This window comes from Phoca vitulina, unplaced genomic scaffold, assembly GCF_004348235.1.
Source record: "Phoca vitulina isolate PV1807 unplaced genomic scaffold, GSC_HSeal_1.0 scaffold112, whole genome shotgun sequence".
Taxonomy (NCBI): Eukaryota; Metazoa; Chordata; class Mammalia; order Carnivora; family Phocidae; genus Phoca; species Phoca vitulina.
In genome coordinates, this window is record NW_022589815.1 from 514,276 (window position 1) to 529,792 (window position 15,517).

General features: G+C 42.9%; 1 protein-coding gene across 14 annotated transcripts in view; it reads right to left on the reverse strand.

Annotated features, from left to right (window-relative positions):
* Window positions 1-15,517, reverse strand: part of ARHGEF9 (Cdc42 guanine nucleotide exchange factor 9) — a 242,450-nt gene that overhangs the window by 161,597 nt on the left and 65,336 nt on the right. Inside the window, exon 1 of one of the 14 annotated variants that reach the window (XM_032398238.1) lies at window positions 6,675-6,698. The exons of the other annotated variants lie outside the window; for them this stretch is intronic. The gene's annotated coding sequence lies outside the window, so the exon portion shown is untranslated. Of the gene's footprint in view, window positions 1-6,674; window positions 6,699-15,517 lie in introns of those variants that run through there. 14 annotated transcript variants of the gene reach the window in all.

Sequence of the window (15,517 nt, forward strand, 5' to 3'; positions counted from 1 at the left end):
ATAAGGCAATATGGATTTATTCAAGTTGTCAACCAGAGTGTTAATCTCCAAACAACCAGAGTGTACAATTGTGAACAGTAGATCTAAACAATCTGCTTAATTCATAATGAAAAGCCCTGTTTTTAGCCTCTACAACCTGAGCCTTAAAATCAGGCAAGTTCTGAGGCAGATCACAACAGAATTAGCATCTCTGTCAGGTTGCAGAACATACTATGGAGCTAAGAAAATTATTTACATAATATGTAACAGGTGGTCTATAGGACAGTCTGTTGTTGATAGAATTTATGGCCAGGTAGCTTGTGGGGTAGGCTGCTGGTTTTTGCTGAAGATGTGCACAGGTGCTTGAAGGTCATCAGGGAAAGGAGAAAAGATGGCAGGTAAGAAAAACAACACTATGAATATTTTTTAAATCCCAAGAATTGATTTTTCTTTTCCCTATGACTTAATAGTTCACACCTGGCTGATTTCAGCTTTAACCTGGGTGGTGCTATCACCCATAACTAAATAATTTCATTTCTGAGCAGAATATATAATGAATTCAAGTGATGATGGCTCTAAATGTACTGAAAGGAAGTATGCAAATATCTTTTCTTTTTTTTTTTTTTTGCAAATATCATCTTTTCATGACATGATCATTTTTTCCTACTTTGTTCATGTGATTTGTGAGTCATTGGGCACCAGCTTCCTTCAATGTCCCATTGTACCATCCATTTTTCACTTTAAGAAAATGAAAGATCTGAGGTGCCTGGGTGGCTCAGTTAGTTAAGCGTCTGCCTTCGACTCCGGTCATGATCCCAGGGGTCCTGGGATCTAGTCCTACGTCGGGCTCCCCACTCAGCGGGTAGTCTGCTTCTCCCTCTCTCTCTGACCCCTCCCTGGCTCATGCTCTCACTCTCTCCTCCCTCTCTCTGGAATAAATACATTAAAAAAAGAAAAGAAAATGAAAGATCTATGGTTAGTTTCAGCAACACCTGACAGGCACAAAACCCAGCTGGACTGGCTTGATTTGGAAAGGTGAGCCTAGATGAGAGTCAGGTTCAGCAAGAGCAAGATGGATCACCTGAACCAAAGGCCAATATGTACTTTGGTCACAAGCCAACTCATACTTGTTAGGACCTAAAAGTTTGGGAATCCCAGATAAGCTTCCCAAGAAAAGGACATTTTCTCATTCATTATAGACAAAGGACAACACCTTTCTGTACTTCTTCCAAAGAAGGTACATGTGATCTTAGCTGTAACAGTGACCAAACATATATGAAGGAAGTGGAGTTACTTGCTTGGTCTGGACCTTAGCAATGGACTCTTCTGATACGAAACTTCAGGCACTAGCTCAACCTAACAGGCTGCGGAGTTAATGAAGTGAGACCCAGCTACTTCTCCAAAGTTCATGATGTTAAGAGTTTGGTCTTTTTGAAGAAACGAGTCCTTTAGAGAAAATGCAGCCAAATAGGTCAAGGGTTGGACAGATCACAGAGAACACATGTTTCTGGACCACCAAGCAACCATGATCCTGTTGGCTAGAGAAGTATCCCACCCAGAGCACCTCCCAATCTGATAAACATAAGCTTGAATGTCCAAAACGTTGGAAATAGTACTTACTGTCAAGTTATTCTGGGATCTTTTGGCATCACCCAGGTGACTCGAACCCATTAGACTAGTCTTTCAGTGTGTGGTCCACAGACCTGCTGCTCAGAATCACCACAGAATTTTTAAAAAGCAGCCCAAGTGATCTTGAATCATACATCATATTGAAACAAGTGTCTTAAACTTACTAGAGCCAAAGTTTGAAATACAAGAATTTCCTCTTACTGCACTGGATCATTTGGAAGAAACCAGAATCTCTGAAACTGTCTCCTAGCTTCTCCTTGTATTAGATTCCAGGCAGGCCAAGGAGTTACAGTAGCTTGTCCAGGAGGATCTTTCCAGTCTGCCTTGAGAGGCTATCTGCACCTGCTCTCTTGAACCCCTACTCCCTCCCACCCCTGCCCTGATCTTCAGCCCTGAGGCCCCCAATGGCCCTAATGGAAAAATCCTTGCAGTATGTTTCTATGCTATAGTCTAGAAACAATTTCCAAGAGCTGCGCTCAACCTATTCAAGTCAGACTCTAATATTCTAAGAGACAAATTATTAGTAAAACAAATAAACAAAGAAAAAATGAGTCAGCAATTCTCTCTCGATGAGTTGAGTCAGAAGCATACCTCCCAAACTGGAGGTTACCCTGACCCCACCTGTCTCTTGAGTCAGCTTGGGCTCCATCTCCAAAATGTTCCTGCCCTGGGCATTGTGATCTTCTTCTTGGACTTGCTGTGGGTACTAAGTTCCAGCCACCCATTGGGGTCTCTTTGTTGCCTTCAAACCTTGAGAGATGGCCAGGCCGGGCCTAGGGAAGAGGCAGGGAGCTCAAAAAGCTCCCAATCCCTGAGATGACCTAGACCTATCTAGGACTCTGCAGCTGGGTTCTTGAATTGCTTTATGTGGTTCTACTGGGACCAGCTCTGGGATCCTTAACTTTTCCTGGATTGTGACTTGAAGGCCAGCCTTGGAGTTTCCTGAGAAGCGGTGGGGGTGGGGCTCCTCTAGGTTTACAGAAGGGGAGGGGGAGGGGGCTAGAACTACATGAGGAATCTGTCCTCCATGCCTCCCACATGCATAGTTCTATACTCATCAACACCACAGCCAGAGGGTGGGTGGGCAAGGCAGAGAGAAGAAAGGAAAGTCATTTTTTTTTTTATCCATTTGACAGATGTCGTGTTAGAAGTATTGTAGGGGAAGGAGGGCTGTAGGTGGGGGGGAGGAGCAGAGGAAGAGATAGGTTAGAACTAATGGTTCTAATGTGGTCTTTAAATGTGGCCATCTGCTCTAAGGTGGTGAGAACAGGAACAGCATTTATAGGAGCATTTTGACCTGCTCCTATATCTGGAGAACAGAAAGGAAAAATAAATATATTTCAATCAATTTAAACCACCTTGAAGTCTATTGAGTATGCCCACCCAGGACACAGATTTGCAAAGACTCATCCTTTCCAAAGAGATGTAATATTCTCCTGGGGAGTCCTTACAACCCAAAATGGAAATCTTCATTTAAACAGCCCATCAGAATGTAGAAGATGGTTTCCAGTGGCTTATTGATTTTCCTCTGCCTGTTGGCTCACAGTGAGAGAAAACACATTGGCCAAGGCACTAAGCAGTGCCTTTGGTCCCTGTTCAGCAGTGATTCCTGTTCAGGGATGGGCCATGTTTCTATCAAAGTCTAGCACAATCCTGGGTTCCCAGCAGACATGGTAAATAGTGGATGGGTGGATGGCAGGGATGTTTGGTGAGCAGCCACTGGACCAGGCCCCAGGGAACAAACTGGCTGAGTTGACTTGCCTTCTGGCAGAGAGATGCAACATCTAAACTTAAGCTGTCGGGGCGCCTGGGTGGCTCAGTTGGTTAAGCGACTGCCTTCGGCTCAGGTCATGATCCTGGAGTCCCTGGATCGAGTCCCGCATTGGGCTCCCTGCTCGGCAGGGAGTCTGCTTCTGCCTCTGACCCTCCCCCCTCTCATGTGTTCTCTCTCATTCTCTCTCTCTCAAATAAATAAATAAAATCTTTTAAAAAAAAATTTAAACTTAAGCTGTCAAAGAGGACACAAGTGAAGCACAATCAGACCCACCCTCAAGGCCTAGGAGGGATGGCATTGGGTCTTTGAATGAAAAGTAGTTGTGCTTGTAACAACAGAACTTCAAGTAGGTCATACAAGCTTATGTAAGACAGCTTCTGCCTGTTTAAGATAGGTGAAAGAGATGAGGGCAGAGAAGGGAAGGCCCAGGGCAACTGAGGAACAAAGCATCCAGTACAGTGCTAGAACTTGAACCTATTCTTCTTGACTCTGTCTCAGGTTCAAGAACCTGACAGTGGAGTATTTTTATTATTATCATTATTATTATTATTATTATTAAGATTTTATTTATTTTTATTTTTTATGTTCAGTTAGCCAACATATAATACATCATTAGTTTTTGATGTAGTGTTCTTATACTCAGAAAAGCTCAGGATTGGAGATTCTCAAGAACAAGCACACCTAGTTCAGTCCAACTTTTTACAGATAAGAAAACTGAGGTTCCAGTGAGGAGAAGATACCCAACGAGTAAATCTAGTCAACAGCAGAGCCAAGATTAGAAACCAAGCCACAGTATTTTAGAAAGATGGTTATCAATTGTCTCGGGTTAAAAATTATCAATTGGTTAAAAAAATGAATACCTACCCCAGTATCTAAATACTACTAATGTGGAGCGCCTGGGTGGCTCAGTCATTAAGCTTCTGCCTTCGGCTCAGGTCATGATCCCAGGGTCCTGGGATCGAGCCCCACATCAGGCTCCCTGCTCAGCGGGGAGCCTGCTTCTCCCTCTCCCACTCCCCCTGCTTGTGTTCCCTCTCTCGCTGTGTCTCTCTCTGTCAAAATAAATAAATAAAATCTTTAAATAAATAAATAGATAAATAAATAAATAAATACTAATGTACTATGTGTTTTATAAAAATTTGTACAAAAATAGAGATTAAGTAATGATGAGATTAGCAATTTAATAGATAGAGAACTTCTAATGTTTTCCCCTTAGCTTCACTGTGCAGATCATTGTTTTAGACATTTTCTGGTGCTCTTTCCTCCCTCTGCTCTACAGATCTCATCCCTTCCACTACAACCATTACTGCCTCTCCTACCCCTCAGGGTCCCAAAAAAGTCTGACCCTGGAAATTAAGGGATAAGAACACCTCACTATGAAGGCTAAGTACAGACACTTCCAGAATCTCTCTCACCACCAAATGTCTTTGCTAAGGAATCTCAATTTTAAATTCACACTAAAATACAAATGCTAGTGAAAAAACAATGGTATGAGAAGAATGGACTCCAGGCCTGGCTTGGTTACTGATCTGTGGTATGAACTTGGGCAAATCTAGATCCTCTCTGAGCTAGTTGGACTAGGTTATCTCAAGTGGAAAGCTGGGGTCACCTTTAAAAGATGCTGCTGCCTTGCTTCTAAAAGCAGGTTTCATATTACTACAAGAAAAGATAAGAACCATATGATCCTTTCAATAGATGCAGGAAAAGCATTTGACAAAATACAGAACCATTCTTGATAAAAACCCTCAACAAAGTAGGTATAGACAGAACATACCTCAAAATCATAAAGGCCATATATGAAAAACCCACAGCTCATATCATCCCCAGCAGAGAAAAACTGAGAGCTTTTCCTCTACTATCAGGAGCAAAACAAGGATGTCCACTCTCAACATTACTACTTAACATGGTACTGGAAGTTAGGACAACAAAAAGAAATAACAGGCATCCAAACTGGCAAGGAAGAAGTCAAACTTTTCGCAGACATGACACTCTCTATGTAGAAAACCCAAAAGACTCCACCAAAAAATTGCTAGAACTAATACATGAATTCAGCAAAGATGCTGGGTATAAAATCAACATACAGAAATCTGTTGCATTTCTATACACCAATAATGAAGCAGTGGAAAGAGAAATCAAGCTATCAATCCCATTTGCAACTGCACCAAAAACAATAAGATACCTAAGAATAAACCTAACCAAAGAGATAAAAAACCTGTACTCTGAAAACTATAAAACACTGATGAAAGAAATTGAAGAGGACACAAAGAAATGGAAAGACATTCCATGCTCATGGACTGGAAGAAAAACACTGTTAAAATGTCTATACTACCCAAAGCAATATACACATTTAATGCAATCCCTATCAAAATACTACCAGCATTTTTCATGGAGCTAGAACAAACAATCCTAAAATTTGTATGGAAGCACAAAAGACCCCGAATAGCCAAAGCAATACTGAAAAAGAAAAGCAAAGCTGGAGGCAACACGATTCTGGCCTTCAAGCTGTATTACAAAGCTATAATCATCAAGACAGTATCGTACGGCACAAAAACAGACACAGATCAATCAAACAGAATAGAAAACACAGAAATGGACCCACACGTGTATGGTCAACTAATCTTCAACACAGCAGGAAAGAGTATCCAATGGAAAAAAGAGTCTCTTCAACAAATGGTGTTGGTAAAAACTGGACAGCAACATGCAGAAGAATGAAACTGGACTACTTTCTTATACCATACACAAAAATAAATTCAAAATGGATGAAAGACCTAAATGTGAGACAGGAAACCATCAAAATCCTATAGGAGAACACAGGGAGCAACCTCTTTGACCTCGCCTGTAGCAACTTGTTACTAGACCCATCACTGGAGGCAAGGGAAACAAAAGCAAAAATGAACTATTGGGATTCATCAAAATAAAAAGCTTCTGCACAGTGAAGGGAACAATCAACAAAACTAAAAGGCAGCCTATGGAATGGGAGAAGATATTTGCAAATTACATATCTGATAAAGGGTTAGTATCCAAAATATATAAAGAACTTAACAAACTTAACACCCAAAAAACAAATAATACAGTTAAGAAATGGGCAGAAGACATGAATAGACATTTTTTCAAAGAAGATATCCAGAGGGCTAACAAACACATGAAAAGATGCTCAACATCACTCATAATCAGTGAAATACAAATCAAAACTACAATGAGACACCACCTCACACCTCTAAGAATGGCAAAATTAACCACCCAGGAAAAAACAGATATTGGGGAGGATGCAGAGAAAGGGGAAATCACTTACACTGTTGGTGGGATTGCAAACTGGTGCAGACACTCTGGAGAACAGTATGAAGGTTCCTCAAAAAATTAAAAGTAGAACTACACTATGACCCAGCAATTGCACTAGTAGGTATTTACCCAAAGGATACAAACATACACATTCAAAGGGGTACATGCAATGTGATGTTTATAGCAGCAAAGTCCACAATAGCCAAACTATGGAGAAAGCCCAAATGTCCATCGTCTGATGAATGGATAAAGAAGATGTGATACACACACACACACACACGGAGTGGAATATTACTCAGCCATCAAAAGAAATGAAGTCTTGCCATTTGCAACGACATGGATGGAGCTAGAGTGTATTATGCTAAGTGAAATAAGTCAGTCAGAGAAAGACAAATACCATATGATTTCACTCATTTGTAGAATTTAAGAAACAAAACAGATGAACATATGGGAAGAGGAAAAAAAGGGGGTGGGAAGCAAACCATAGGAGACTCTTAATGATAAAGAACAAACTGATGGTTGATGGAGGGATGTGGGGGGATGAGCTAAATGGGTTATGTGTAATTAAGGAGGGTGCTTGTTATGATGAGCACTGGGTATTATATGTAAGTGATGAATCACTAAATTCTACTCCTGAAACCAATATTACACTATATTTTAACTAACTAGAATTTATTTTTTTTTAAAGATTTTATTTATTTATTTGAGACAGAGAGAATGAGAGAGAGAGAGCACATGAGGGGGGGGAGGGTCAGAGGGAGAAGCAGGCCCCCCGCCGAGCAGGGAGCCCGACGCGGGACTCGATCCGGGGACTCCAGGACCATGACCTGAGCCGAAGGCAGCCACTTAACCAACTGAGCCACCCAGGCGCCCTTAACTAACTAGAATTTAAATGAAAAATTTGAAAATAAAATAAAAGTAGGTTTTGACAAGAGACAGAGGGCAGGTAAAAGGAACAGAGGGGAGGCAAAGAAAATATGGAAACAAGGAATTCAGAAGAGGTATGCAGTGAGATAAAAAATGTCAAAAGACAAAACTTGACTGTTGAATTTTTGCCATGAACTACCTCCACCCAGAATAGAGCTCCAGTTCAGGGATGGCCTTTGGGTTCTACTGCCAGAAGAAAGAGCAATGCCTTCTCCACCCAGTTCAGGCCATTGGGTTCAAGTTATCCAAAGTAGCTTCTATGAAAAGTGTTAAGCAGCACCATTTCCATGTGCTTAGCACATTACAGTTTCTAAGTTGCTTTCACATCATTTCACATTCATGAGCTCACTGGATCCTCCTAGCAACTCTAGAAGATAAGCAGAGTAGGAATGAGACCTTACATTTTTAAGATGAGAAAACATCTCAAAGGAAGCCAAAGGAAGTCACTCAGCTATCCCTGGAGCAGAGGCCAGAAAAGAACCTAGATCTCCTGACTCACAGTACAATGTTTTTCTTCTAATAATAAAAAATGGCTGAGTGCTTACTATGTGTCAGAGGTAAATCTAAGTTTTTACATATACTAACTTATTTGATCCCCATTTTAAAAATGAAGAAACCAAGGTTTGAAGAGATGAAGTGATTGCTGAAGGTCACATAGAACCAGAACCAAAACACATAGTTTTACTCTTGAACCAGTGCTCTTAACCTCTGCTCTCCACAGCACATCCTCATACCCCACAGGATCAAAGAACATCCAAGGTATAGCAAGGCATAGAACAGTGAATATATTACCATAAAAAAGAGAAAAATGAATATATCCATATATGCTTATATATCCAATAGATTATTTCTGTGGAAGGACTCACTGGTGGCCTCTGCAGAGGAAGTCAAGTGACTGGAGGGGAGGGGCAGGAGGGAGACTTTTTACTGTGCACCCACTTATATCTTTTGGATTTTGACCATGTGAATGTATTTCCTATTCAAGAATAAAATAATAAAAATGAGATATCTAGGGTCAAGAGAGCTGGGGAAACTTTGTGGCTGCTTCTTGGCAGGACTTTGGCAGCTCACCCTTCCCTATCCACCTCTTTGGGCTCTCAAACTTGAAGAACAGAAGGTGTCTCTCTTGTTTTCCCTCTAGTTTCCCCACCCCAGAAACTGTCTAATCCCCCAGAAAGGACAGTACCATAGTCATCCTATAGGTTTTAGCAGCACAAGTGAAAAACAACACTTTCAATTAGGTTCCTACAGCCAATCAGGGGGCCAGAGGAAAATAACGTATTAGCGGCAGGACAGATGAAGAAAGACACAAAAGGCCATCTTCCCCAATGTCTAGCACCCAAGGCATGAGCTCCACAGATTATTTCATCTCCTTCCTCTCACCAATCAGTCTCAATGTATCTGTCCTGGGCTCAGAAAGGCAAAAATAAACAAGCTAGAAAGGCTCCAGGAAATCTGGCCCAGCTCAAGAGTCTGTGGTGTACAAGTATAGGTGTACAAAGCACACTAAGTGACAAAAAGTCAGCCCAGCTGAGATTTAATGTCCACATCAAGGCCAGGTGAGAATCAGCCAAGACAGTCTCAAGGGACTTTCCCAGCTTTGGTTCTCGGATTTCCACTATTTTATCCCTCAAGAGTTGGCAAAATACTCCACAGATCAAGGCCCTCAAACATTTTCTCAGATACCTTTTGACCTAAACCCTTATGTGGGTCAGCCACACAAAGCTTCTGTACCCTGGAAGCTGTGAGGAGGTGCAGGTAGCCAAGGTGGATCAAGTGCCTTCAGGGACCCTTCTGAAGTAGCTTAAGTGGGCAGCACAGTTCCCTCTCACAACAGCTTAGCATCTTCTCCAATGCTTCACTGCTTCCAACACGCAGAAGAGTAGGCCATGAGCGGCTGTAGAAGGGATGAAAGGTCACTCAGTGTGCCTCTTGCGGGCAAGCAGGGTACTGCTGGGGAAGGCTGGGCCCCAGATAGCACCCCCCCCCCACCCAACTTCCTTGCTATGTATCAGAGACAAACCTAAGTTTTTAACATATATTAATTTAAGCTGCCACCGGCAGCTTCCTTTAGCACTGGAATTCTGGCTGGTAGTTTGGGGCTATAGAAAATACTAAATAGATCTGAAAGTATGGTTTCAAATCCTGAATCCATCACTGCCTAATCCTACATCATCAGGCTGGTCCCTCCCTTTTCTGGGCCTCAGTATCCCCGTCTGTAAAATGGAGCCAGTACTGGCTTAAAAGAAGGACAGGGGTAAGGAGTGAGAAATAAAGCAAAGACAAGCTCCTGAATTACCTCTAAACTACCTGTAAAAATGGGGCACCTGGGTGGCTCAGTCGTTGAGTGTCTGCCTTCAGCTCAGGTCATGATCCCAGGGTCCTGGGATTGAGCCCTGCAATGGGCTCCCTGCTCGGCGGGAGGCCTGCTTCTCCCTCTCCCACTCCCCCTGCTTGTGTTCCCTCTCTCACTGTCTCTCCCTCTGTCAAATAAATAAATAAAATCTTTAAAAAATAATAAAAATAAAAATAAACTACCTGTAAAAATGACCTGGGTAGATTATTAACAATCCAAACAGCAGCAAAACATGTTCAACATTTTACAAGGCACTTTTCTCATCCTTTGCCATGATGAATTCTTGCACCCAACAATCCTGAGATTTACAGTTAAGCCCATTTTACAGACCAGAAAACTGAGGCTTAGAACTTTGCCCATGATGTATGCGGTGAAGAGAAATCTGAACTTGAGCTACATAGTGTAGTTCCTGGCCCACCCCCTTCAACAAAGCAGGTGGAATGACCCTGAGCACAAAATGGAATAAGGCACTCTCTCGGGGTCAGAACTGCCATTCCAAGTTGCTTCCTCTGGCAGGTGGCAGGTATAGATTGTCTGACCTTGCTTTTCCTAGTTTAGGAAGAAGTCCTTGATCCTGATATCCTCCGCTTTTCCTCACTGCCTAGGGTTTCTGAAGAGCCAAAACTATAAGATCACCTAAATATTGCAAACCTGTTTTCTGGGAAAGGATTGATCTAGCATTGAAAAACATCTGTAAGGGTGAGGGTGACCCCAGCATGACTTTGCTCAACCAGACACCATGAGGTTTCCTTCCCTTGACCCCTTTTCTTTTTATGGCTACTGTGATAGGGTCAGGCCTGGTTGTTGGTGGGCGAGACTAGCTTAGGGATGGGGGTACAGCTTTGTGGGTGAAGAGTAAGAACATCTGCAAAGCATTTTCTCAACTCTTTGTCTATCTGAGTCTTGCCAGCATCTGAGGGATATACTGGCTATTTTGCCTACAGACCAAATAAGACCCAGACAGAGGAGGGAAACCTGACTAAGGCACACCCTAAGTTGCAGAGTAGTAACTGGAATTCATGTTTCTCGATCTCAAGTCTCCAAAGTTGAGAAATGAGCATAAGGCTGTCACAGTCAACAATATTCTGCTCAGGCTCTGAGGCTGCTGCTCTGAGGTCTGCCAGGGGAAACCTGGCACACTCTAGCCACCTGTTCACTGCTTCATACCCTTCAATCCAGACCCAGTCTAGGGTTCTCTCCTTCCAGCTCCAGCCTTTGGTTACTAAAGGCGAGAAAGGCCTCCCCAGGATATCCCAACCCGGTTTCCAGCTTGAGAAACTCTAAAAATAGCAGGTCCTCATTAGTGGGGCCAGATGGCTCAAGTGGTTATGCCTAGGGGCAGGGCTGTGGTCATTAAGAATGTGGCTATTCAAGAGGCCTGAGGTGATCTCTGAAAATGGTTCACTATTCATTTGACCCAGAAAACCCTAAAAAATCAAGCAAAGCAAGAGGTTCAAATCTTTGTGTTCACTTCAAGAACATACATGAAACTGCCCAGGCAATCAAGGATATGCACATCTGAAAAGTCACCAAGATCTGAAGGATATCATTTTGCAGCAGCAATGGGTGCCATTCCATCGCTACAGTGGTGTAGTTGGTAGGTGAGGTGTGCCCATGCCAAACAGTGGAGCTGGACACAGGGCCTGTGGCCCAAAAAGAGTACTGAATCTTTACTGAACATGCTTAAAAATGCAGAGAGTAATGCCGAGCTTAAGGGTTTAGATGCAGATTCTCTGGTCATTGAGCATACCCAGGTGAACAAACCCCACAACTCCCCCAAGATGCGGCATAGAAATTGCAGGGCTCAAGGTTGGATTAACCCATACATGAGCTCTCCCTGCCACACTGAGATGATCCTTCCTGAAAAAGAGCAGATTGTTCTTAAACCAGAAGAGGAGGTTGCACAGAAGAAAAAGATATCCCAGAAGAAACTGAAGAAACAAAAACTTATGATCTGGGAGTAAATAGTAAATTCTGCATAAAATAAATGCAAATAAAAGTAAAAAAAAAAAAAAAGAATGTGGTTTTCTCTACCCACTACTGACCCAGGAGAAGTTGGGGCTTTGCACCCCCTTTATGCATCCTTCCACCCGCAACTTAGATATACTTGCTCTAGCCAAGTTGTTACCTCATTCCTAAGGGAAAAAAATATACTTTAATATTCAGTTACTTTAGGTTTTTTTTTAAGATTTTATTTATTTATTTGACAGAGAGAGACACAGTGAGAGAGGGAACACAAGCAGGGGGAAAAGCAGGCTTCCCGCGGAGCAGGGAGCCCGATGCGGGGCTCGATCCCAGGACCCTGGGATCACGACCTGAGCCAAAGGCAGACGCTTAATAATTGAGCCACCCAGGCACCCCTACTTTAGGTTTTCTAGGACATTATTCACAATCAAATTATTCCACAGTGGTTTGTTAAGTAGATTGGGGATGGAGGAGCAGGCTCAAGCTTTCTGCACTGATCAATGCCAATTTATCTTCTTCATTCTTCTCCATCTGCTTATTAGCTCAACATCTGAGGGCTCAGTTGTAAATTTTGTTTGCCTTGAAGAGCCTGCTATAACACATGCCATCGTAAGTATCCATTTTATTCCTGAGCTCACTGCCCTCTGAAGCCTGATTTCAGGAATAAAGGAAGGGAGAGCCGGAGCAAACTGATAAAGGCCCACCAGATGGGGCCAGTGCCCTGTTGTGTCCATTTGAAAACTGGGACAGTAAGCTGGTCCTAAGGGTAGCATATGTTCTGGATCAGAGTATGTCCCACAGGGATGTGTGGGGCATGAGTGTGTGCCATAGGTGTGTTAAAATGTGTCTCCTGCGGGGAGGGTGGTTTGTCCAAGTAAATCCTTAAAAGTGTATTTCAGGGATAGGAGTGTGTGTCCTGGGGGTAGGAGCATATCTGAATGTACATCTCAGCATGCCCTATGTGTATTTGGGTGTGCAGTTGTGCTTTATATGCATGCATGTGTGTCTGCACATATAAATTTGCATAAGCATGCATCATGTGTGTCTTTGTGTGTATACCCTGCCTGTAGAGAGTATGCTCAAGTGTGAGTGTACCCCATGGTTAACTGAATATATGTGCTCCAAGCATGTCAGTGTTAAAGTGTACTCCACATGTGTATCCCAAATATACCTCACAGAAAGAAAACTTCCAAACTGAACATGAAGAGCCATAAAATCTAGGGCCACCCTTCTGCATTTAGCAAGGCCTCTCATGCATCCCTGGATGATATATTTGAGTGGACATACCATAGGTCAAATAGATGTATCTGAATTGCCAATTAGTTCAATGCCAACCTAGCCAGAATTATCTAGTGGCATCTGCTGGTTTTATCTGCTACTCACTAACTTTTATAACAAGACCTAGACAGAAGCAAAGTACAGAAGGCATCTTTAGAACAATCTCCTTGCCCAAGGCCACTTGGTATGGGTAGGTTGATAACAGCTAACTACATGCTAAGCTCTTCCTTGCACACCACTGCTTTTAAGAGGCAGCACTGATCTGAGTCAATATGAGCAATTCTCTGAGTTTCAATTTCCTTAGTCATAAAATGGGAAATAATCCTGGCCTTGCTCACCTCATAGGGTTGTGGAGAAAAGGCCAATGTGGCAGGACTGTACAATAGTCCTTATCTTCTCGCCCTGCCCCCTGGAGCAATGAGAATTTTCCAAATAAAATAATGCAGACAAAGGTGAAGGGTGTTGATTTGTTCTAAGTAGGTCATTTGTCAGAAGCCTGCAATTTCTAACACAACTCTTAATCATATCATGAAAACCTAGTAATGCTCATCACAAATCCTAGCCAAGAAACTGGGGGCCAAGAATTGATTTTTAATTGCCAAGTGCCTAGATGGTTCTGGCTTGATGGACTTGAGAAGGCACTAAATAAAAACACAGTTAATTCTGGCTTTCTTCCAAGCTCCTCTTTTAGCTTTGCAGGAGACAGGGAGAGAGAACGCTAGTCTGCTATTCATAGCAATATGTGTGTGGCCTGGTGGGGGAGATGGAGCTGAGGGTAAATAAAAGAAAGCTTCCTATATATATAAAAAAAAAAAAATCCAGCTTTCCACCAAAGACCCAAGACATGAGCCAGGTCATAGGACTTTTATACTTTCAAGGGAGGGAAGTAAAAAAAGAGTCCTTCATGCTGTGATGGAGAAATAAGGCAAAAAGACAACGGTATTTGTTCAAGGTCACCCAATGACTGAGTTCATATTTGCAGCCTCTCTTAATTCATGTGTATGTCTTTCATTAACAAAACCTTTATAAAGGGCTACTGAGTGTCAGTTCCCTCCATTATAGCAGTCACACAGAAATTTCTGCCCCAGAGAGTTCTCAGGGATTTTCAGCCCCAATTAACAGAAAAGAAAACTAACTCAGAGAGGCTAAGTACTTTGCCCAAGGTCACAGAGCTAAAAAATGACAGATTACTAGTTCAGTGACCCTTTGCTTCCCATCACACCACACAGATTTCCCTCACTAACCTTGAAAGGCAAGAGCAGCTTGTAAGTCGCGGGTCCAGGAACTCACATCTTTGCTAGGCAATGTTCTAGTTCCAGTACTACTACAAACATACTGTGTTTCCTTGGGCGAGTCCTTTCTCCTTCTGGACCTAGTTTCCCAGCCTCCACAATGAGGGAATTAGATTGAGAACAGCTGCAATACCCCTTTTCTAGAGGGTATAGCTGTCTGGAATGACTTTAAATGGCACTATAACTTCCAGAGCTTGAGCCGAGATCAGTTATATGACAATAACACTTTGAGCTTCATTTTTCTCATCTGTAAAATGATAATCCCTGCCCTTCCTATTTCACAGGGCCACAGAGAAGATCAAGTAAGATAATTTGTAAAACCCAATGATCAGTGTAAGACAATGTTCAAGAGGGAGAGTCAAGAATCAAGTGAGCATCACTAGCCCCAGTTGCCTTTCTCTAAATCCAAGTACAGAAGGTGTCTATGTGCAGTGTCCCATAAATCTTCCTGAGCCCTCCTGTGCAATTCAACCTAGATTCTTTTTTTAAATGTTTTATTTATTTATTCATGAGAGTCAGAGAGAGAGAGAGAGAGGCAGAGAAGCAGGGAGCCCGATGCGGGACTCGATCCCAGGACCCTGGGATCATGACCTGAGCCGAAGGCAGACGCTTAACCATCTGAGCCACCCAGGTGCCCCTCAACCTAGATTCTTAAAGACAAGCACCTCACTGGTTGCAAGTGCAAAGGAAATTAGTAAGTCCCTCCACTCCCTTTGGGCCCTAAGCACAAAGCAGTCTCATAATTTGCCTTTGTTCTGAGCCCTCCCTTCTGAGACCTATACGAGGTCTACCACAGCCTCTCCTAGGGATGCCTGGCTCTCCCCTGCCCGCCTCTTTCCTAATACCAAAGCACCCACTACTGCCCAGCCCTCCTGCCAACCAGCAGGGTTCACAGAGGGAGGAGGAAAGAAGAGAGTGGGCGGAGGAGAGGCTGTGGGAGGTACAGCTAAAAGTAGCTGCTGTCTTTAGACACCACATTCTGAGGGGGTGGAGGGTGGGCTCTTAGCACATCCTTCCTGCAGCCAGCTGGGCATGGAG